Source organism: Panulirus ornatus, chromosome 43, assembly GCF_036320965.1.
Source record: "Panulirus ornatus isolate Po-2019 chromosome 43, ASM3632096v1, whole genome shotgun sequence".
Lineage (NCBI taxonomy): Eukaryota > Metazoa > Arthropoda > Malacostraca > Decapoda > Palinuridae > Panulirus > Panulirus ornatus.
In genome coordinates this window covers 29,328,619-29,352,255 of record NC_092266.1, presented here as the reverse complement: position 1 = coordinate 29,352,255, position 23,637 = coordinate 29,328,619, and the positions used below count along the sequence as shown (strand labels likewise).

General features: G+C 46.4%; 1 protein-coding gene across 2 annotated transcripts in view; it reads right to left on the bottom strand.

Moving 5' to 3' along the window:
• LOC139762487 (inactive phospholipase C-like protein 1) overlaps positions 1 to 23,637 on the bottom strand; it is a 377,622-nt gene that overhangs the window by 218,528 nt on the left and 135,457 nt on the right. The gene's annotated exons all lie outside the window — the stretch shown is intronic.

The following is a 23,637-nucleotide window of genomic DNA, read 5'->3' as shown; positions in this document are numbered from 1 at the left end:
ACGTCAGGATGGGTAGTGAAGTCTGCCGTCGGTCCTGGCGAAGCGCTGAGTGCCTCTCGCCGCTCGGCAGCAATTCGCTTGTCCGGAACAATTTGAGCAGCAAATTCTCCCCCTCTGTGAAATCCCCCGAGGCGATTTCCTCGACTTACAAAAGGTGCCCAAGTCAGCAGGCGCCGACGCCCGCCCACGCGTCGAGATGATCGTATCTGTACTTTGACAGACGGACGGCACCACCACCAGCCAGCCTCTCACGGAAAGAGAAAAAAGGGAGGGAAGGGGAGGGATGCCACCTCAACCTTCTCAACGTCTTAAGCGATGCGATTATCTCCTCCGCTGTGATCGCTGACGAAGCTTTCGGTCGACACAATCCCCCGCCATATTTCCCCACACTTTCTGTGATACAGCAATGGGTCTTCGTGTCTTACAAAGACTCTTGTTGGAGATCTTCATTTGCCCCAGACGTCTTGAGGCTAGGAGGCGTTCGTCACACACCGACACCCTCACCACTCCTTGGAGCAAACACCACATCTCTGGCTTGTCTCTGCTTCGAACGATGATTATTTTTTTTTTTCTATGGGTGACGATTTTGAGAGAGAGAGAGAGAGAGAGAGAGAGAGAGAGAGAGAGAGAGAGAGAGAGAGAGAGAGAGAGAGAGAGAGAGAGAGGTCTACTATTAATTGTCTGGTTCGGAGAACAGGAAAGAAGTGCATGGACATGGGGAGAGAGAGAGAGAGAGAGAGAGAGAGAGAGAGAGAGAGAGAGAGAGAGAGAGAGAGAGAGAGAGAGAGAGTTATATAGAGTGTACAGGTGTGCGCGTATGTACGGCGTTACGCAAGTTTCACCGAAGCAACACACAGCTCCTGAGGGCTGTGACCGTCTCAAACAGCAGTGATAGCAACAGCATCAGAGGTGAGGGATGGGGACCGACACTCACTGCACTATCGTGAGACAGACCTTACGTGCAGACTCCACACACACACTCTCCCACCCAGCAAACCCTGGTGGGGGCCAACGTCTGTGGCAGTCTGGCCATCTGCCCGGCCACTCCCCTCCCGGCCTACACACACACACACACACACACACACACACACACACACACACACACCCACCTCCCTCAGGTTATAGGTAATAAGCAGCCAAGATCTAGTCGCCCCTCACGTGCTTAAGAAGGCTCCATCGCCCAGCACACTGAGGCAAATAAAGCTAATCTCAGACGCATCTCGTATGAGGCAATATTTTCCCATCAAGTCTCTCGAAGTTTTCGTCATAACCTGGACGTGTTTGGCTACGTTACGCGTCACGAGACACGAGCCATGTTATAACCCATCACGTTAAATCATTTTACCTAATGTTGATATATATATATATATATATATATATATATATATATATATATATATATATATATATATATATATATATATATATATATTTTCCATCATCATCACCCAAGTGTGTAAAGTGCTCCGGCATACAAAACTGCAGAAAATTTTAGGAAGAACTCAATAAAGCAACTTGACGGGCTCTATGTACATCCTAAATAATAATGATAATAATAATGATAATAATGATAATAATAATAATAATAATAATAATAATAATAATAATAATAATAATAATAATATCTGCCGCGCGCCAACCCGTCCCGCCACAAGCACAGAATCCTTCCCTGGATCAAACCACAAATAGACAAACACATTCTCCTTGTCCACAGAATGAATTTATGATACGCATGTTGCCAGGCTTGAACGCACCCGACCACCATTCGGGTAGTCACTTGTTTACCAAATGGCGTCCTGGTCACGTCTCTTCGTTGTATATCTACTCACTGTTATGTTTCCATCTTGTATCTCTCCTGATGATGTGATTATTACACGAAAGTGCACGTGGGAACTAATCGCGTTTCATTATCCCCGTGGACATCTCCCGTCCCTTCCGGGCTTCTGGCCTTATCTGTCAACACACAACCATAGATATTTCTAATTCTCATGTCTTTCAAAGTAGCTCAACTGCAGGCCCTTCCTATTGGCGCGTCTGCTCCGCCAGGTCCCTTCAACTCATGACCGTCTGTGTACATAATGAGAAGTTGAATAAATGTTGCCATTCGCATCGTGCTTAATCAAACGTTTGCTTGACGCAATATTTCACAGTTGGGGAACGTTTGCTATAGTGTGCTCTATGTGAGTCCCATTCTCATATCTATATAGATATCTGGGTTGTTATCTGGATGTCAGGGGTTTAATACATCTTGATAATATTGGTTTATTTACTGGTAATACGGTTTAATTCATCTGCCCACCGTGTCAGATCGAATCTAGAAGTCAGTGTTTATTCTAGTCCCGTATCTAGGGACCAGGTTCTTCGTCCAGAGCTCTGGGTTTATTCGTCTCTAGTGAGAACGAAGCTCTCTTCTAGAAATCAACTGTAATGATATCTAGGAATCTAGATGAGGGGAGGGGGGGAAGATCTAGAAATCAGGACTAGCACCTTTGACGAATCTAGTAATCAAAGTTAGGATCTCCTTATTTAACGTAAACAGAATAGTAAATTCGTAACTGTTAGTAAATTCGTAACTGTTCAATGCTGCTACGGAGGATCATGCGACGCTGCTGTCACTTATTTTAAAGCCAGCTACACTGCTCTCACGCACTGCAGTGGCTAAGTTTCACTGTATTAGCGCCCGCAGTGAACAGGATTCAGCGTCTGGACATTTCTTAAACATCACAGTTCGTCGGTTTGACGTTTTCACTGTCAAGATATTCCTTCTTGGTGTTCAGTGATTACTTATAAGAGAAACTGTGACAATGTAGCGAATATGTAGTATCCAGGATTGTGGATTACAATACACAGTGCACAATAAAGTCCTTTTAGTAAACATTGCACAGCCTTGAGGACTGACTCACTGCTGTCATCGCCAGGAATGAACGGCCAGTGATTTTCTCCCACGAGTTATGCAGTGACTGAAGAGAGCAGGGACGTAAATCTCCCAGCAAGGCTCCCTATACAGCGGTCGGGTATCTCTGCAAGAACAACCCTCGGTTATAACAACTCCCCTACCCACTTCCCACAACCCCGGCCTGCACAACGAACGGTGGCCAGACATCACCACTGCTGGTATGACAAAACAAGACTCTCTTCGACGGCGCGCAAGGCTCCCTATACAGCGGTCGGGTATCTCTGCAAGAACAACCCTCGGTTATAACAACTCCCCTACCCACTTCCCACAACCCCGGCCTGCACAACGAACGGTGGCCAGACATCACCGCTGCTGGTATGACAAAACAAGACTCTCTTCGACGGCGCGCGAGATCACCGGAGCGGACGAGGATCCAATTCTCCCCGACTTCTTGAACCCTGCAGATCGTCGAGTTTAGAGAGCTGTTTTGTTTGCTTCGAAACCCTGATGGGAGGGAGGTGAGTGAGGCAGAAGCGAACCAGCCTCGTCCCGACTCATATCAAGCTGTGCTCTTGGCGCATGATGTCAACACCGGCTTAATGAACTTCCCTACTTATAACCGTGTAAACCAACGCAAGACAGACAGACAGACAGACAGACAGAGAGACAGACAGACAGAGCAGGGAGACAGAGCGAAGCAGAGGGGTAGCACAACACTACGAGCGTTCAAGAGAAGCCAGCGAACGCGCTACAATGGCTCGCCATTCATCACAGCTAACAGGAACAGCTACTTTTTTTTTTCTTTTTTTTCTGCCAGAATCTTTTGTTTGGTTTAATCCCTTCGACGTGGGAGGAGAGAGAGAGAGAGAGAGAGAGAGAGAGAGAGAGAGAGAGAGAGAGAGAGAGAGAGAGAGAGAGGGGGGGGGGCTGGGGCTGGGGTAACGGCTGGGGTGAGAGTACCCAGTGAAGGTTCTCCAGCAACAGGTGGGTGGGTGGGATATCTTGCTGTGGCAAGACAAAAGGTGGGGAGCTTAGGTGAGGGGGAGGAGGTCAGGAGGGCTGGCGGTGGCGAGGGCGAGCCCGTGCGTGACAGGGGGTTGGCGGGTGAGAGTTGGAAGGCTAATCCAAGGGGCTGGTGCGAAGACTGCGGTAGGGATGAGGGCTAGCGCAGTGGGGAGGGACTTCACAGACCTTCAGTGGACGTCGTCTTCACGTCTTTAGATGCGTTAGTCTTGAATCATGTAGAGGGCGTCCCGAACTTCCCTCCCACTCACGACAGACGCGTGAAGACGAGGTGGACGAGACGCGAAGGATTTTCCTTCTGAAGGAGTCCCTGCCTCACAGGAAGCCAGCGATACTTCAGAGATAAGAGAGAGAGAGAGAGAGAGAGAGAGAGAGAGAGAGAGAGAGAGAGAGAGAGAGAGAGAGAGAGAGAGAGAGAGAGATCGAAGCTGCCAACCCGCCTGTCCTGAGGCATCGGCGTTCGGTGAAGTTGTGGTGTCGAGCTGCAGCTTGGAGACGAGGGGTACTCAGGTTGGCAGGGTGTGTGTGTGTGTGTGTGTGTGTGTGTGTGTGTGTGACGGTGGCGAGGTGATGCAGTAGTATAGCTTATTCTCGAACCGTCGGATGCGGTCAACCAGTAGCTTATTCTCGAACCGTCGGATGCGGTCCTGGTTGACTGTTTCGGCGGTGCAGTGGTCAGATTAGCTCCAGGAATCGAACTCCTGAGCACGTCTCGGTCTTTCCCCTCGTCTTCCCCAGAGCCGCCTGGCGAGGATGGGAAATCAGATAGACGATGGGCGCGGGTGGTGAGTCTTGATGGTCTTATCAACGGGTAAGACACTTCGAGTAGGCGATAATGACCTTCGAGGAGGCAACACTCCACACTGACGGATCGCTTAGTCAAACAACTGGACTGAGATCCACGACTGAGGTGGGGGGGTTGTTAGCATGGGGGGCCCATTTCTAAAGGAATCATTCTTGGTGACGTATACGTGAATTATCTAAAGTAATCCCACCAAAATGTAACCGATACATCATTTGACTTCGAGCATCCGAATCTTCCCTTCTATATCGAAGCGTGACGTGAGTTAAGCTAATAAAAGGTACTTGCAGGAGGAGGACAGCCCTGGACACCGCAAGAAAGTCATGATGGTGTAATTTGGGGCTCCGTAAAATGATTGAAAAAAAAAGAAGTCCTTTTATCGTTTTCCATAGAAATCCTACTGTATCACGGACATACCTTTTTTGATCTCCTGTCACTACTGATATCTTCTCTTTTTTTTACTTGTTTGCCCTTTACATCGCTGCCGGTTCACTGTCTGGACGTCGCCACCCACCTCGCTATCGAGACGTCAAACCACCACATCCCCTGAGGGCATCGCCGTCCGTCGGCAAAGTCACTCACGCCGATGCCTCTGGACTCTGACGCCTCCCCTGGCAGGAGGGAAACTTAAGTATGGAATCTCCTCCTTCAGTGTCGGCTTCCTTCCCATCCACCCTTCGCTACATAACTCATCAGTATAACGCCTCAGGAAACCCTGACGTTTCTCACTAACCCAAACAGGACGAATATCACGTAGGATTTGCGATGGTGTGTGTGTGTGTGTGTGTGTGTGTGTGTGTGTGGGGGGGGGGGGTGGATAGACAGGCGTCTAAAGGCTCCCCTCGTGCTTAGGAGAACTGATTAGATGAACATAGAGGGGGAGGGCACGTCGCCCTGAGGAAGTACAATCTCTGCCATGTTGTCGTGGAATCCCGGCCCGATCCATTCAGTGCTCACATCAACACACGACTGTGACCCCAAAAGGTCCACGTACGTCAATAGACACTGTGACCCCAGGGCTGTGGCAGGCAGGCAGGCCTAAAAGAGTGACTGAGGACCCGTTCGTCACCAGTGGGGTGGCAGTGGATGCCTATAGCCAGCTGGAGCAACGCCCAAACACGCGAACCACTGATGCAGAAAAAAAAAGGATCTGGAGAGGATCCTCAAGAAGGAGAAGGAGGAGGAGATGATGATGATGATGAGGAGGAGGAGGAGGAAGAGGAAAGAGGAATCAGGAATGACAAGATCGATTGATTGATTCAGACGAGGGACCCAGCCTGGCCCAGAACACTCCCACACTCCACCGTGTGTGTCTGGTGTGTGTGTATGTGTGTGTGTGTGTGTGTGTGTGTGTGTGTGTGTGTGTGTGTGAAAATCCTCTACACCAGAGAGGTAAAGGTGTCTTACACGCTAAGTCCTTGCTACTGAGTGCGCTCTCTCTCTCTCTCTCTCTCTCTCTCTCTCTCTCTCTCTCTCTCTCTCTCTCTCTCTCTCTCTCTCTCTCTCTCTCATGATGACAATTACTATCACAGAAATGAATCTCCATATTTTCTCTCGCCCACCCCGGGGGAGGGAGTGGGGCGTAGTATCCAATCTCTGTGGAAAGTCTCTGCTGGTTCTTTCCCCCCCCGCCACGCTGCTGCTCGCTCGCTCGTGACGTCATGCTCGCATCATCGTCATCATCATCTGCGTCCTCACAAAACTCCGCATTTTAAGTATACCTCATTAGTACATAGCGACGGCGAGCCGAAAGACATGCAGTAGGAAGACCCCTCCTCCCCTGGTAGATCCCCTCCTCCTTCTCCTGCCACACACACACACCCTGCACCCAACCAGCTGGTCTCGGCCACAACTCCCAAAAGCCTTACCGGCGAAAGCATCTTTTTTTTCCCTTCTTCTTCTTCTTCTTCTTCTTCTTCTTCTTCTTCTTCATCTTCTTCTTCTTCGCTTACAAAAGCTTGAGTCGGTCGGTCGTGTGCCTCATCACGTTCTTCATCGGACCGCGCATGCTGTGGCGTGAGGGAGGCAATACAGAGAACATGCTATTCTCGGGTGCATAGAATTACACAAATACAGAAGAAGACGCAGAGCAGATTACAGAGGTGGAATGATGGCCTCTCCTGTGCTCGAGAACACATGCAAGCAAGCAAGCACAATCCAGGATGTGATCCCAGGGGATATATATATATATATATATATATATATATATATATATATATATATATATATATATATATATATATATATATATATATATTCCTATGAGTCCACGGGGAAAATGAAACACGAAAAGTTCCCAAGTGCACTTTCGTGTAATAATCACATCATCAGGGGAGACACAAGAGAGAAATATATAACAGTCAGTTGATATACATCGAAGAGACGAAGCTAGGACGCCATATATATATATATATATATATATATATATATATATATATATATATATATATATATATATATATATATATATATATATATATATATATGTGTGTGTGTGTGTGTGTGTGTGTGTGTGTGTGTAGGCACTGAGGTTATGGATGGTCTGGGCATTATTTCAAACACCTGAAAAATGTGTTCTCGTTTTTCTGATTGATGGTTGTAACGAGACGTTGACGGCCTTAACGACCCCAAGGCGCTGACGATCTTTAACGGCCCTGGCAATCCACGAGCCAAGCGTTCGGATAACCACCCAGCCAATCAGGACCCACACGTAAATACAGCGGAGTGATTACACGAGTTACGTTGCAGGGGTAACCTCAGAACGGGGGTCTATGTACGCTTACTGTACATCGCGTACATGTACAGATGTGGACGGTGGACTGATCAATCTTGGCCAGTTACAGGACCAAGGCTGAGGGATCAGTCGCTTCAGTAAGGCTGGCCAGATGACACACCCTCCCTTCCTCCCTGCAGAGCCCAGTCCCTCCCTACCCACGGAGGAGATCCCTAAGGAAAAAAACATCGACTCTCCAGCAACTCACGAGTGTTCATCTCGCCCCCAACACATCGCGTGATCTGATCGCTACACAGGCCTCAACCCACCGCTAAAACTTTGTCGTCTTAATGACCAGCGGCGGCAGCAGCAGCAGCAGGTGAGGTCACCTCTAACTGGGGTGACCTGACTGACCCAAGCTCCCAGGGTTCCTTCAACCACCACCACCCCCAGGCACCATCCAACGACCCTGGGCCCTCCTGCGACAGAAAAGCGGCTATCTAATGTCACCGGTAATTAGGCTATCTCATCGGAATGGCCTCGTTACCACAAGTTTATTAACGTGTTAATGAACTCATGCCTTGAATAGCGGCGGGAGCGGTGGATTATTGCTGAAATACGGGCTAAACATAGGCGGTCGATCTGGCCATCCCTTCTGAGGGAACACCAGCGAAACACAGAGACAACATGAGAGACAAAGGAAGGTATCATCTCTCCAGCGTGCTGACGGTGACCAGTGAAAACCCTTCTGTGTCAACAGTGAAATGACCTGTAACGGTGAAGCACAAAGGGGCCATGAAACACGAAGCACAGCACAGGTGTCTCATGCTGTTCTTCAGAACATGATGACGAAGAACTCTCATTTCGCACGGGCTATGAGATATCTCTGAAACGGCGACGAAGACCAGTCTGGGATATCAACAGAACACATGACTAGCCCCAACATGCCTGGAACACTACCTTCCCTCGCCGACCTGACTCCACCAGCGAAATGACATCCTAGAAAATATAATGATGTGATCATTACACGAAAGTGCACTTGTGAACTTATCGTGTCTCGTTTCCCCGTGGACAGAAAAAAAAAAAAAAAAAAAAAATATATATATATATATATATATATATATATATATATATTCCCTGGGGATAGGGGAGAAAGAATACCTCCCACGTATTCCCTGCGTGTCGTAGAAGGCGACTAAAAGGGAAGGGAGCGGGGGGCTGGAAATCCTCCCCTCTCGTTTTTTTTTTTTTTAATTTTCCAAAAGAAGGAACAGAGAAGAGGGCCAGGTGAGGATATTCCCTCAAAGGCCCAGTCCTCTGTTCTTAACGCTACCTCGCTATCGCGGGAAATAGCGAATAGTATGAAAAAAAAAAAAAAAAATATATATATATATATATATATATATATATATATATATATATATATATATATATATATATGACACATGTGCCCCTTCCAGAGATGAGATGGGATCCGGCGAGGACAACAGGTCATCAACGTCTGTTTCTTCATTTCCTTCCTCGACAGGGACGTCGGACCACCACCTCCCTCCCTCCTCACCACAGCCAAACACACCACACACACTAGCGTCTCAACCTCCCCACCAACACGTGCCTTTTAAACCTTACCCTCGCATCTATGATCTCTAGATAAGTAAGGTCGTGAGGTGGAGAATTCGTCTGTTCGCGCTACTGAGGGTATTGTGTACTGTCAAGTGCCTCCTGTCGAAGTGTCAACAGGCCGATCCAAAGGCACTCCACACCGACACAAGAACTCGTTGATGAGGACTTAGAGCGAAGACATTAGAACCATTATATCGAATGACCATCGGCAGTCAAGAGCCTTATTGATAACCATTATTGGTGGCAATAATTCCGAGACAACGAGCGAGCTGTTGTGACCTCGAACAATATTTATGCTCGGCCCAGGTATCGGAGGATCCCTTGATAAGATGTACGCTACATTTCCTCTCACTCATCCCCATCCACAGGATTTAGGCCACCAGGAAGCAGACCACATCCTCTGAATATTTTCCTCGCGAATCCTAGAGTACGACCCCCTCAACCAAGCCACGGCTGTCTTCCGCGGCGTCTTCAAGTGTTTTCGACAAGGTCACACACACACACACACACACACACACACGTCCCTAGCCTGTCGACACAGTTTGCCGGTGAATACTAGAACAGCATTCTAAGCAAGCTGTTCACATTCTACATAAGGCTAAAACTGGAAAGTGATTCTCAGGTTTGGTCGCCACACGCAAAGAAGCAGAAAGAGACAGTAGAGAAGGTCCAGAGGAGGGCAACAAAGATGGTAGCAGAATTAAGAGAACAGAGTTTTAGGGAAAGCTCAGAAGACTTAAGTTTGTCTGCCGTAAAAGAAAGAAGAGTAAAGGGTGACCTGATCACAACCTGTGTGTTTAAAACATATTGATGATGCAGACGGTGAACAGTTCTTCCAGAATTGTGGGATCAGAACAACCAGAGAACATAACATGAATTCAAGGAAGAAACTCGTTTAAAAAAGTTGTAAAGAAATACTTTTTATGGTGTAAGAGTGGTGGACGAATGGAACAGAATGATTGCAGACGTAGCTAATGCAGACAGCATACAGGAACTGAAGATGATGTTTGACAGTGGAGAATGTCCACGAGATGGGGCGCTACGGGTGTAAAACTCTTCTTCCTCCTCGTACAAACACGGGCAGCTAACTCCACACACACATGATAGTAGCATTACCCCCCCACACACACAAACCTTCCCCTGCCTACCAGCCATCCTCCACGCCACGTTCCTGTCCAAGAAAACGGATCTCTCTCTCTCTCTCTCTCTCTCTCTCTCTCTCTCTCTCTCTCTCTCTCTCTCTCTCTCTCTCTCTCTCTCCAGGGGCTCCCACGACCACGTCTCACCTTTCAGGTAACTGACAAGATTCCCACCAACAGCTCTCAACCACCACACGGGGGGAGAGGCAATCCCCGCCACGACCAGTGTCCTGTGTCTTTTATGACGTCTATTTTCGTCACACCACACCGTACCCCATGTGGGAGGAGATGCCGCCTCCCTTCCCCTCCACCCCAACCCCACACCTAATCCTGTTGCTTTTCTCCACTCCAGCTGCTGCTGCTCTCTCTCTCTCTCTCTCTCTCTCTCTCTCTCTCTCTCTCTCTCTCTCTCTCTCTCTCTCTCTCTCTCTCTCTCTCTCTCGACGTCCACACATGCTGCCCACCTCACCCTACCAGCCTATTCAACCAGGAGTTGAACCCTCCTCTTTGGCACTCGCGTCAGTGTGCAGGCCATGCAGTTAATCCCTGCAGATGCTGGTGGCGGAACCAGGCACACAAGGGAGGGCCCTCAGGGAGGATAGACAGGGACCCCTGTACTGTCCCCGAGGGCCAAGAGCACTGGGCCCCTTGGGAAGTCCACACCACGGTCCCCTTTATTGGCCCTAAGGGCTGCGGACACTGGACTTTTAAGGAAGTCCCCATCTTCACCAGGGCGTAAAGGCAAGGTCCCCTCCTCCACCACCGTGTATAAGTTATAACCAGTAGAAGACGACTCATAGAACTACAATACCTGCGTCGAACAGGCGAATGTAACACATATGTGAGGTCAGAGGTCACAGAGGAGGTCATGGATTTAAGATGCTAAGCCGAGGCACAGGAGGCTCAACCAATCACACATCCCAACCAAACGCACGAAGCCCCAGGAAACACACACACACACACGCACACGCACACACACACACACACACACACACACACACTCACGCGCGCGCGTCCTGCAGACCACGTCAAACTCCAGTGACAGGAACATGGAAGAGAAAGTCACACGCGTCTTGCAGACTCCGCTGCAGCGGACGTGTGAGAAAACTTTTCATATCGGAATTATTGATGATATTTGGTACAGTCGCAGTGGAATATTCCAAGTCTTCGTCGTCCTGGTTATATACACATACTTGGTGAAGTCTTCGGGGGGTGGAGGGTCTTCTACCCCGCAAACAAACCAGGCTGTTGGGTTGGGTTGCCGGTCGACCAATAGCATGGATGTGCATACATACAAACAAGCCAAAGACACATACATATACACATACAAACTCAAAAATACACATGAACATTAGTCAGCAGGGGCCTGCCTGAGGTCGGGCCGGCATAGGTTCGAAACTTGGGCTCGACAATCGGGCCACAACCAACCCCCCGGGTGTTCATCCTCCCCTCGGGGCTGGTCGATCCCCTCGGGGCTGGTCGATAAATGGGTACCTGGGGTGTGTTTGTGTGTAAGGGGCAATACAGCACGAAACTGCCCCCCTAACACACACACGGTAATCACACACACACACACACGCACACACACACACACACACACACACACACACACACACACACACACACACACACACACATACACACTCACACACTAGACAGAGGGACTGAAGTCCTCCCTCCTACACATGTCTGCGGATGATACCGAAGTCATGAGAGAAGTGAAAGGCGAAATGGACTGCAACGAATTACAAGGGGACCAAAACAAATTCCAAAGTCGGTCTGATACGCGGACGATGTTCAAACCGAGTCAAGGCAAAGTAATGAGGATGGGACACTGTGAGAGAAATAATATGGAAGGAATCTGTTTGCGACAAGAGCCCCGTGGGTTCGACATCGTGCCTAACCCGTCGCCAGAGTCCCACATCAGTGGGAGAGTGAGGGAGACCAGCTGTCTGCTGGCCAACATGAGATCAGTTCGCAAGGACACTGTTTGAGGAACCATTCGGCGAAGCTGTTTTCGCCTTATATTACCCCCACGTACAATATAAAAACAGGTAAGGAATGAACGAACTCAGGAATATGCACACGAACCTACACGTACACATGTACACATAGAAACAAACACGCGCAAAAACAGCAAGTACCCACATGAGACCAATGACCAACCATAGTGATATCGGGGCCGCCGCCAATGATATCGAGGCCGCCGACAGCGATATCGAGGCCGCCGCCAGTGATATCGGGACCGCCGACAGCGATATCGTGGCTGCCGCCAGTGATATCGGAGCAGCCGCCAGTGATATCGGGGCCGCCGCCAGTGATATCGTGGCCGCCGCCAGTGATATCGTGGCCGCCGCCAGTGATATCGTGGCCGCCGCCAGTGATATCGTGGCCGCCGCCAGTGATATCGTGGCCGCCGCCAGTGATATCGTGGCCGCCGCCAGTGATATCGGGGCCGCCGCTAATGATATCGGGGCCGCCGACAGCGATACCGGGGCCGCCGCCAGTGATATCGGGGCCGCCGCCAGAGATATCGGGACGGCTACTATAACACAGAGCTCCATCTGGCAACACTTCCCACCCTTGCGGGCAAGATCATGCTAACCCACCGGGATCATGACGGACGATCCCCTCCTTGCCCGCACGACGGAGAAGCGGCCGTGCTGGACGAAGCGGCACATATTACCCATCAACCCGCGTACAGCGAGGCCAAGACACAGTCGCCAGTTGTAGTTTTACGTCTTCACCGGCGACCCAGATGGATCTTAACGCATGGTTGTGTTGCGTGTGTGTGTGTGTGTGTGTGTGTGTGAGAGAGAGAGAGAGAGAGAGAGAGAGAGAGAGAGAGAGAGAGAGAGAGAGAGAGAGAGAGAGAGAGAGAGAATGATTATCTTCCACCAACGACTATGCATCAATATGTGTGTGTGTGTGTGTGTGTGTGTGTGTGTGTGTGTGTGAGTGTGTGTGTGTGTGTGTGTGTGTGTGTGTGTGTGTGTGTGTGTGTGTACACGCACGTGCGTGTGACTTCGTGTGTTTCTTCGTGCGTCAGTTCGTCCACGGGTGTACGTTTCTCACTGTGAATATATATGGAGGCATGTGTGAGTCTATATATGTAAGTACGTATGTATATATATATACATAAATATGTGTCACTAGATCGTTCTTCTGGTAAATATGATGACCACCTCAAAAACTCAATATTGCCTCCTTTTCCCTCCTCCTCCTCCTTCTCCTCCTCGTAAATGCCTTACCCCTTTCCTCACCTCCTCCCAGTAGCTGTCCTCACCTCCCTCCCCCACACCCACTACCTGTCTTTCCTCCCTCCCTCCCTCGCCGGACCATAAGGCACGCCGTAATTACAGTGTCAACCAGCATCACCTGCCGCCATTTCTTCCACAAATTAGCGTTAGCGAAATTAATTACAGGTTGTCTTGAGGAGGAAGACGACCCCGCGTCTTGTGACGGCAGCAGACGGTGTGTGTGTGTGTGTGTGTGTGTGTGTGTGTCATGTGCAGCAGACAGCATGTGTAGCATGGACGGTCCATGAAGCATGTGCAATAATGACAAAAAAACGATTTAATTATACTCTATCTATCCACCTATCTATCTGTGTGTGTGTGTGTGTGTGTGTGTGTGTGTGTATTTCATATTTATATATATATATATATATATATATATATATATATATATATATATATATATATATATATATGTATATATATATATATATATATATATATATATATATATATATATATATATATATATATATATATACATATATATATATATATATATATATATATATATATATATATATGTATATATATATATATATATATATATATATATATATATATATATATATATATATATATATATATTTTTTTTTTTTTTTTTTTCTTTTTTTTTTTATACTTTGTCGCTGTCTCCCGCGTTTGCGAGGTAGCGCAAGGAAACAGACGAAAGAAATGGCCCAACCCCCCCCCATACACATGCACATACACACGTCCACACACGCAAATATACATACCTACACAGCTTTCCATGGTTTACCCCGGACGCTTCACATGCCTTGATTCAATCCACTGACAGCACGTCAACCCCTGTATACCACATCGCTCCACTTCACTCTATTCCTTGCCCTCCTTTCACCCTCCTGCATGTTCAGGCCCCGATCACACAAAATCCTTTTCACTCCATCTTTCCACCTCCAATTTGGTCTCCCTCTTCTCCTCGTTCCCTCCACCTCCGACACATATATCCTCTTGGTCAATCTTTCCTCACTCATTCTCTCCATGTGCCCAAACCATTTCAAAACACCCTCTTCTGCTCTCTCAACCACGCTCTTTTTATTTCCACACATCTCTCTTACCCTTACGTTACTTACTCGATCAAACCACCTCACACCACACATTGTCCTCAAACATCTCATTTCCAGCACATCCATCCTCCTGCGCACAACTCTATCCATAGCCCACGCCTCGCAACCATACAACATTGTTGGAACTACTATTCCTTCAAACATACCCATTTTTGCTTTCCGGGATAATGTTCTCGACTTCCACACATTTTTCAAGGCTCCCAAAATTTTCGCCCCCTCCCCCACCCTATGATCCACTTCCGCTTCCATGGTTCCATCCGCTGACAGATCCACTCCCAGATATCTAAAACACTTCACTTCCTCCAGTTTTTCACCATTCAAACTCACCTCCCAATTGACTTGACCCTCAACCCTACTGTACCTAATAACCTTGCTCTTATTCACAATTACTCTTAACTTTCTTCTTCCACACACTTTACCAAACTCCGTCACCAGCTTCTGCAGTTTCTCACATGAATCAGCCACCAGCGCTGTATCATCAGCGAACAACAACTGACTCACTTCCCAAGCTCTCTCATCCCCAACAGACTTCATACTTGCCCCTCTTTCCAAAACTCTTGCATTTACCTCCCTAACAACCCCATCCATAAACAAATTAAACAACCATGGAGACATCACACACCCCTGCCGCAAACCTACATTCACTGAGAACCAATCACTTTCCTCTCTTCCTACACGTACACATGCCTTACATCCTCGATAAAAACTTTTCACTGCTTCTAACAACTTGCCTCCCACACCATATATTCTTAATACCTTCCACAGAGCATCTCTATCAACTCTATCATATGCCTTCTCCAGATCCATAAATGCTACATACAAATCCATTTGCTTTTCTAAGTATTTCTCACATACATTCTTCAAAGCAAACACCTGATCCACACATCCTCTACCACTTCTGAAACTACACTGCTCTTCCCCAATCTGATGCTCTGTACATGCCTTCACCCTCTCAATCAATACCCTCCCATATAATTTACCAGGAATACTCAACAAACTTATACCTCTGTAATTTGAGCACTCACTCTTATCCCCTTTGCCTTTGTACAATGGCACTATGCACGCATTCCGCCAATCCTCAGGCACCTCACCATGAGTCATACATACATTAAATAACCTTACCAACCAGTCAACAATACAGTCACCCCCTTTTTTAATAAATTCCACTGCAATACCATCCAAACCTGCTGCCTTGCCGGCTTTCATCTTCCGCAAAGCTTTTACTACCTCTTCTCTGTTTACCAAATCATTTTCCCTAACCCTCTCACTTTGCACACCACCTCGACCCAAACACCCTATATCTGCCACTCTGTCATCAGACACATTCAACAAACCTTCAAAATACTCATTCCATCTCCTTCTCACATCACCACTACTTGTTATCACCTCCCCATTTACGCCCTTCACTGAAGTTCCCATTTGCTCCCTTGTCTTACGCACCCTATTTACCTCCTTCCAGAACATCTTTTTATTCTCCCTAAAATTTACTGATAGTCTCTCACCCCAACTCTCATTTGCCCTTTTTTTCACCTCTTGCACCTTTCTCTTGACCTCCTGTCTCTTTCTTTTATACTTCTCCCACTCAATTGCATTTTTTCCCTGCAAAAATCGTCCAAATGCCTCTCTCTTCTCTTTCACTAATACTCTTACTTCTTCATCCCACCACTCACTACCCTTTCTAAACAGCCCACCTCCCACTCTTCTCATGCCACAAGCATCTTTTGCGCAATCCATCACTGATTCCCTAAATACATCCCATTCCTCCCCCACTCCCCTTACTTCCATTGTTCTCACCTTTTTCCATTCTGTACACAGTCTCTCCTGATACTTCTTCACACAGGTCTCCTTCCCAAGCTCACTTACTCTCACCACCTTCTTCACCCCAACACTCACTCTTCTTTTCTGAAAACCCATACTAATCTTCACCTTAACCTCCACAAGATAATGATCAGACATCCCTCCAGTTGCACCTCTCAGCACATTGACATCCAAAAGTCTCTCTTTCGCACGCCTGTCCATTAACACGTAATCCAATAACGCTCTCTGGCCATCTCTCCTACTTACATAAGTATACTTATGTATATCTCGCTTTTTAAACCAGGTATTCCCAATCATCAGTCCTTTTTCAGCACATAAATCTACAAGCTCTTCACCATTTCCATTTACAACACTGAACACCCCATGCATACCAATTATTCCCTCAACTGCCACATTACTCACCTTTGCATTCAAATCACCCATCACTATAAATATATATATTTATATATATATATATATATATATATATAAATATATATATATGTGTCTACAAGACATGCTGATAGACCACCGCAGTCATGTGGCTCCATCATTAACGTTCCTACATACAAGTGCAATTATGTAATTACGACCATTAACCCTACTGAATCATTTGCAATTGAGACTCATTGCGCATTAAAAAAAAAACTTGTACATCACAAGAATATTTCACCTTAACAATGCCTGAATGGCTATATTCCCAGAAATGAATAGTAGTTCCGCTGAAACGTGATAATGTTTCAGTGTAATATAGGATGAAATACATGACGAAAACAGAAGGCTTTACCTACCCTTCCCACGTCCAAGAGATATTACTCGTTTGTTTTAATAGTTTTCGGTTAAAAAAAATATTGTTATGTTCCAGTTATATTCTATTCATACTGTGCTTGATACAATACATTCACGGAGTATAATATTTTTGTTGAAATGACGTACGTATTACAGTGGAGAGTGGGATGAAATCATGAAGAAAAAAACAACCGATTTTCGCTTTCCTTCGTTGCTCAAAAGACGTTACCGTCATCGCATTCCGAATTATTTTCCTTTGAAAATGAAATATTGTACGGCAATATTCTATGCTAATTGACGCGTATAAATACTGGAATGGAAATATACAATATTTTTGCCGACATTTCCCGCGTTCCAGTGTAAAGTGCCGTGATAACAGGTGGTAAACAATTTGCCTTCGGCGCTCGGTGGTTCAGCCTCAGCGAACCTCTCAGTTCACAGGACGTAGAGTGTTTTTCAGCGAGGATTTTCTGAAATGAGCTTTATATGCTATAAAATATGGTGCTTTATTACCCTAATTTGTCGTTCCATTACCCTTAAAAACTTGGGTCGACCTATACCCGAGGCATATCATAAATGAATGATTTCTTGGTAAAAAATCAAGGGTCGACCTATACACGAGGTAGACTTATAGACGAGTATATACGGTATATTCTTATTCATAGTAGACCATATCCTGTTTACTCTGATCTGATAGCTTGGTGGACACAAAGCTTAGCTGGTACTGTCACATTTCTGGAAACTAAAGAGCAAGACAATAAAAGTATAAACACAATTTCAACGTACGTGAATATCAAAGACTGCTAAGGAAGGGCCGATGCAAAGGGAAAGCCTCCACAACTAGGGTTCTGCAGTATCAGCTAGACAATACGCATTTTTAGAATTGTTTTCACTTTTGATTTTCCCCATACCCTGCTGCTTCCTTCTAGGAACATTATGACGGTTGTCTTTAGGGGACTGGTAACCCACAAACGTAGCTAGTAGCGCCGTAACACCTAACTTACCTTCGACAGTCCATATTACACAAATAGCAAAGTCTGCCTCCAAGAAACCGTTGCACCAGTTTAGATGACGTAAGTTCTCCTATTCCGAACAGTTCTCTATATTTGGAGACTGAGTACACTGGCCTCTGTGTCTCGATAGGGAGTCCCACATCTGGAGAGGTTCAACCTCTACGTTACTTACTAGTCGAACCCTAAGCAAAGCTGAGTAATATGCAATCACCAATTTGACCTCAAAACTTGACCCGTTTTCCCAGCGTTCGTTCTTTTTCCCTATTAGGCATGTATTACTTTGGTTTCTGCTACCAAAATTGGAGTGCTTCTGTGCACCCGTCATTAGCTTGACCACCTAATACTCCGCTAGTTACTGTGTCACAAGATCACCGTGTGACACGTTGGCAACTCAATGATGGGTCACTGTGGTGTCCGATTCTTTCCCCTACACTGCTAAACTCTAGAATTAATTCCTCCCCTTTTCTCCCACATGCAGTCTTTGCTGACATGTAGCACCGTCTTTCCTATGTTGCGGGAAGTCCGAATGTGAGTGTGGATGGGGAGAGACGCCCCTTCTCCTTAACCCTCCAGACCCGCACCCACATCCTGGACAACAGGCGCAGATGGGCACAGTGTTGAAGCCTCGCTCGAGAGTCGTTGTCTCATCTCCTGCTCTGTGGTGGGCGGAGGAAAGAGCATCTGTCGAGTTAATGAAAGATGAAGACGAGTCTAACCTCCCCTCTTAAGGAAATGGGCGTCTGTGTTCTCTCTCATCCTACGGGACCACCAGTCGTGCAAAAATCACTTCTGCCGGAGAATACGTGTGTGTGTGTGTGTGTGTGTGTGTGTGTGTGTGTGTGTGTGTGTGTGTCTAATCCATCCCACGCGTATGTTAACGAAGATAACGATGACAGGGAATACCTGAACAAAATGTTTTTGACCATCAAGAACATTCCTTCACTTTTACAACGGCGGCGAGAGAAATGATGACACTGTCCACGCCCAGGTATTCAACCTGGGGGACAGCTAAGAGCACACTCAAACTCTATTCATTATTATTATTATGGTGTCCACGTGAAGGACCAGCTACACCAGGGTCGTGGAAAATAACAAAAGGCCTGCGTAGCCCCGTGATTTGCATATGAAAATAATTCCCCTCCAGCAGGGCCAGACTAAGAAAAAAAAATGTATGCAAATTAAACTCCCCAGAAAACAGAGAAGCCATGGAAAACGTCTACAGAAAACAGCATGTAGTTCCCCACGGGGCTTTCGACCATTCGCGTTTCTTGCAGACTTATATCAACAACTCTTTTTTGTTTACTAGGCTTTGTATTCGCTGTCAGGGAAACTGCTGAACTACCATCTAAACTTTTCTGGCCATACAGTTCCTGGTCTTTCCCTCGTTACGACCCCAAGATAGCACACCGGAAGAAAAGAAGGATTATGTATATCAACTGACTGTTATATTTCTTGTATATCAACTGACTGTTCTATGTCTTCTATCTCATTCGTGTATCTCCTCCGACGATGTCATCATTACACGAAAGTGCACTTGGGAACTTATCATGTCCCATTTTCCTCGTGGTTATCATATATATATATATATATATATATATATATATATATATATATATATATATATATATATATATATATATATATATATTATCTCGGAAAGCAAAAATGGGTATGTTTGAAGGAATAGTGGTTCCAACAATGTTGTATGGTTGCGAGGCGTGGGCTATGGATAGAGTTGTGCGCAGGAGGATGGATGTGCTGGAAATGAGATGTTTGAGGACAATGTGTGGTGTGAGGTGGTTTGATCGAGTAAGTAACGTAAGGGTAAGAGAGATGTGTGGAAATAAAAAGAGCGTGGTTGAGAGAGCAGAAGAGGGTGTTTTGAAATGGTTCGGGCACATGGAGAGAATGAGTGAGGAAAGATTGACCAAGAGAATATATGTGTCGGTGGTGGAGGGAACGAGGAGAAGAGGGAGACCAAATTGGAGGTGGAAAGATGGAGTGAAAAAGATTTTGTGTGATCGGGGCCTGAACATGCAGGAGGGTGAAAGGAGGGCAAGGAATAGAGTGAATTGGAGCGATGTGGTATACCGGGGTTGACGTGCTGTCAGTGGATTGAATCAGGGCATGTGAAGCGTCTGGGGTAAACCATGGAAAGCTGTGTAGGTGTGTATATTTGCGTGTGTGGGCGTATGTATATACATGTGTATGGGGGTGGGTTGAGCCATTTCTTTCGTCCGTTTCCTTGCGCTACCTCGCAAACGCGGGAGACAGCGACAAAGCAAAAAAAAAAAAAAAAAAAAAAAAAAAAAAAAAAAATATATATATATATATATATATATATATATATATATATATATATATATATATATATATATATATGTGTGTGTGTGTGTGTGTGTGTGTGTGTGTGTGTGTGTATAAAACTATGAATATCATTCATACACTAAATACTTCGAAATTAATCTAAATTTACGACACAACATATTTCCTTCAGTTCAATACTTTTCATATTATAAGAAAATATCGTCAGAAATCTGAGAGCTGGTCTTCTTTTTCGTGGCCCACAAAGTTTGCCATCTAAATATATACTCCCCATCATTTGCATATCTTGCTCTCATAAATGCCTCAGAATTTTCACCGTGACGAATGTATATATATATATATATATATATATATATATATATATATATATATATATATATATATATATATATATATATATATATTTATATATATATATATATATATATATATATATATATATATATATATATATATATATATATATATATATATATATATATATATATCGGTAGCCATGAGGAGTGAGTGTAGCGCCACAGGACGGGGAAGAGAATGGCCCCGAGCCATGAAGTGGCAGGACGATGTTACAAACATCAGTCTCAGATCTAAATTGAAAATCACAAGTTTTCCAATTTAACTGTGAAGAAGTTTGTGAATCTGTAATGACATCAATGATTGCATATTCATGGCATGGACACGCCTCCCGCACACACACACACACACACACAACACACACACCGAGCCCACTGGAGTGGGCATATCTCACCGCATTCTTTCCCCAGCCCATGTCCCCTGACCTGGAGAAGACATGACGGCCGCTCAACCGACCTGAGTATGTGTGATAAGAGACAAACAAACAATAGGCGGTTGGATCTGGGCGAGGTAAACCTAAGATGCCATCGGTGTGGAGACCTCGAAGTCAAATTTGGGTTCTTTCAAACATAATGCAAGAGAGAGACTCTCTCTCTCTCTCTCTCTCTCTCTCTCTCTCTCTCTCTCTCTCTCTCTCTCTCTCTCTCTCCCGCGCTTGCAACGACGTCAACTTCTCCCGATCATTAAAAGAGTCGACTCTAAACCTTCTCCCCATCGACGTTACATCCAAGTCACCACGGGCCACCACGGCGAGTCGCCACAGAGATACGTCTGGTACCACCTCAAGTGACAGTCACGCCTGGAGGAGACTAATTGTAAGTCTTGTAGGCATTATGACTCATTAAGGATTCGCTGGAAACCGTTGATTTGACTCGAGGTTACCTGTGAAGGTCTGTGTCTTCCAGCCGACTTTACAGTAAGAGCGATGCCTGTGACACGAGTCGTCTAGATGATCCAGCCAACGTCTCGGGTTTATAATACTCTCTTCCAGGAAGATCCAGCCAACTCTCTAGGGGTAACGTACTCTCTTCCAGGAAGATCCAGCCAACTCTCTAGGGGTAACGTACTCTCTTCCAGGAAGATCCAGCCAACTCTCTGGGGGTAACGTACTCTCTTCCAGGAAGATCTAGCCAACTCTCTAGGGGCAACGTACTCTCTTCCAGGAAGATCCAGCCAACTCTCTGGGGGTAACGTACTCTCTTCCAGGAAGATCTAGCCAACTCTCTAGGGGCAACGTACTCTCTTCCAGGAAGATCCAGCCAACTCTCTGGGGGTTACGTACTCTCTTCCAGGAAGATCCTGCCAACTCTCTGGGGTAACGTACTCTCTTCCAGGAAGATCTAGCCAACTCTCTAGGGGCAACGTACTCTCTTCCAGGAAGATCCAGCCAACTCTCTGGGGGTAACGTACTCTCTTCCAGGAAGATCTAGCCAACTCTCTAGGGGCAACGTACTCTCTTCCAGGAAGATCCAGCCAACTCTCTGGGGGTAACGTACTCTCTTCCAGGAAGATCCAGCCAACTCTCTGGGGGTAACGTACTCTCTTCCAGGAAGATCCAGCCAACTCTCTGGGGGGCAACGTACTCTCCTACAGGAAGAACTTCAACATTATGGGGAGGAAGAGAGCGGGTTGGCTGAAGGATCATTTGGACGTGTGCCACGCTCCCTGGACGACACCAGCACTCCCACGCTCCACGCACACACACACACACACACACACACACACACACACTAGCCATGCACACACACCCACCCCACCCCCCTCCCTCCTCGACACCCACCATAAAACACACACACACACACACACACACACACACACACACACCGCCTCCCGGCGCGCGACTAGTTATGTTCATCGCCTTCTTATGTCGTAGGTGGTATGTGAAGACAGGCTCTCTCTCTCTCTCTCTCTCTCTCTCTCTCTCTCTCTCTCTCTCTCTCTCTCTCTCTCTCACACACACACACACACACACACACACACATATACCTAGGGTACTACTTCACCACCACAGCCTCACCAGCCAGGATCCTGTTACTGGCCCCTCGTCCTCCTTACGTCCTCACAGTTCCAGCCAGGACCCTCCGCGACTCCGCTTGAAGCCCCTTCGCATATCATATTCTCGTTAGGGTCTGAAAACTCCAATGAAAATGGTAGACCATTTTACGCCGTCATTCTAATTACGACGGAAATGCTATAGCACCCTATTCGCCCGGTGAAGGACAGGGGGATAATGGGTCTTGTGTCCGATGGGCTGTAAGGGCGAGTTTGTGAATGATCAGTTCAGTGTGACCAGACACTTGTTCAGGGTCGGGTATCAGAAAACCTACGTGGTCAAGATGGGTCTGGCCAACCAGGCTTGGCGTAAAGGCTTCTGCTTGGCTCTGTCATCACCTTCATAATAACAATGATGATAACAAGAGCAATAATGATGATAAAAAGGCGAACGAATGAAGGAAGAATGAAGAAATACCTCGTGTATTGTGTGTTTCACGCGTTCACAATCGACGAACGAATGAAGGAAGAATGAAGAAATAACTCAATGTATTGTGTGTTTCACGCGTTCACAATCGACGAACGAATGAAGGAAGAATGAAGAAATAACTCAATGTATTGTGTGTTTCACGCGTTCACAATCGACGAACGAATGAAGGAAGAATGAAGAAATAACTCAATGTACTGTGTGTTTCACGCGTTAACAATCGACGAACGAATGAAGGAAGAATGAAGAAATACATCGTGTATTGTGTGTTTCACGCGTTCACAATCGACGAACGAATGA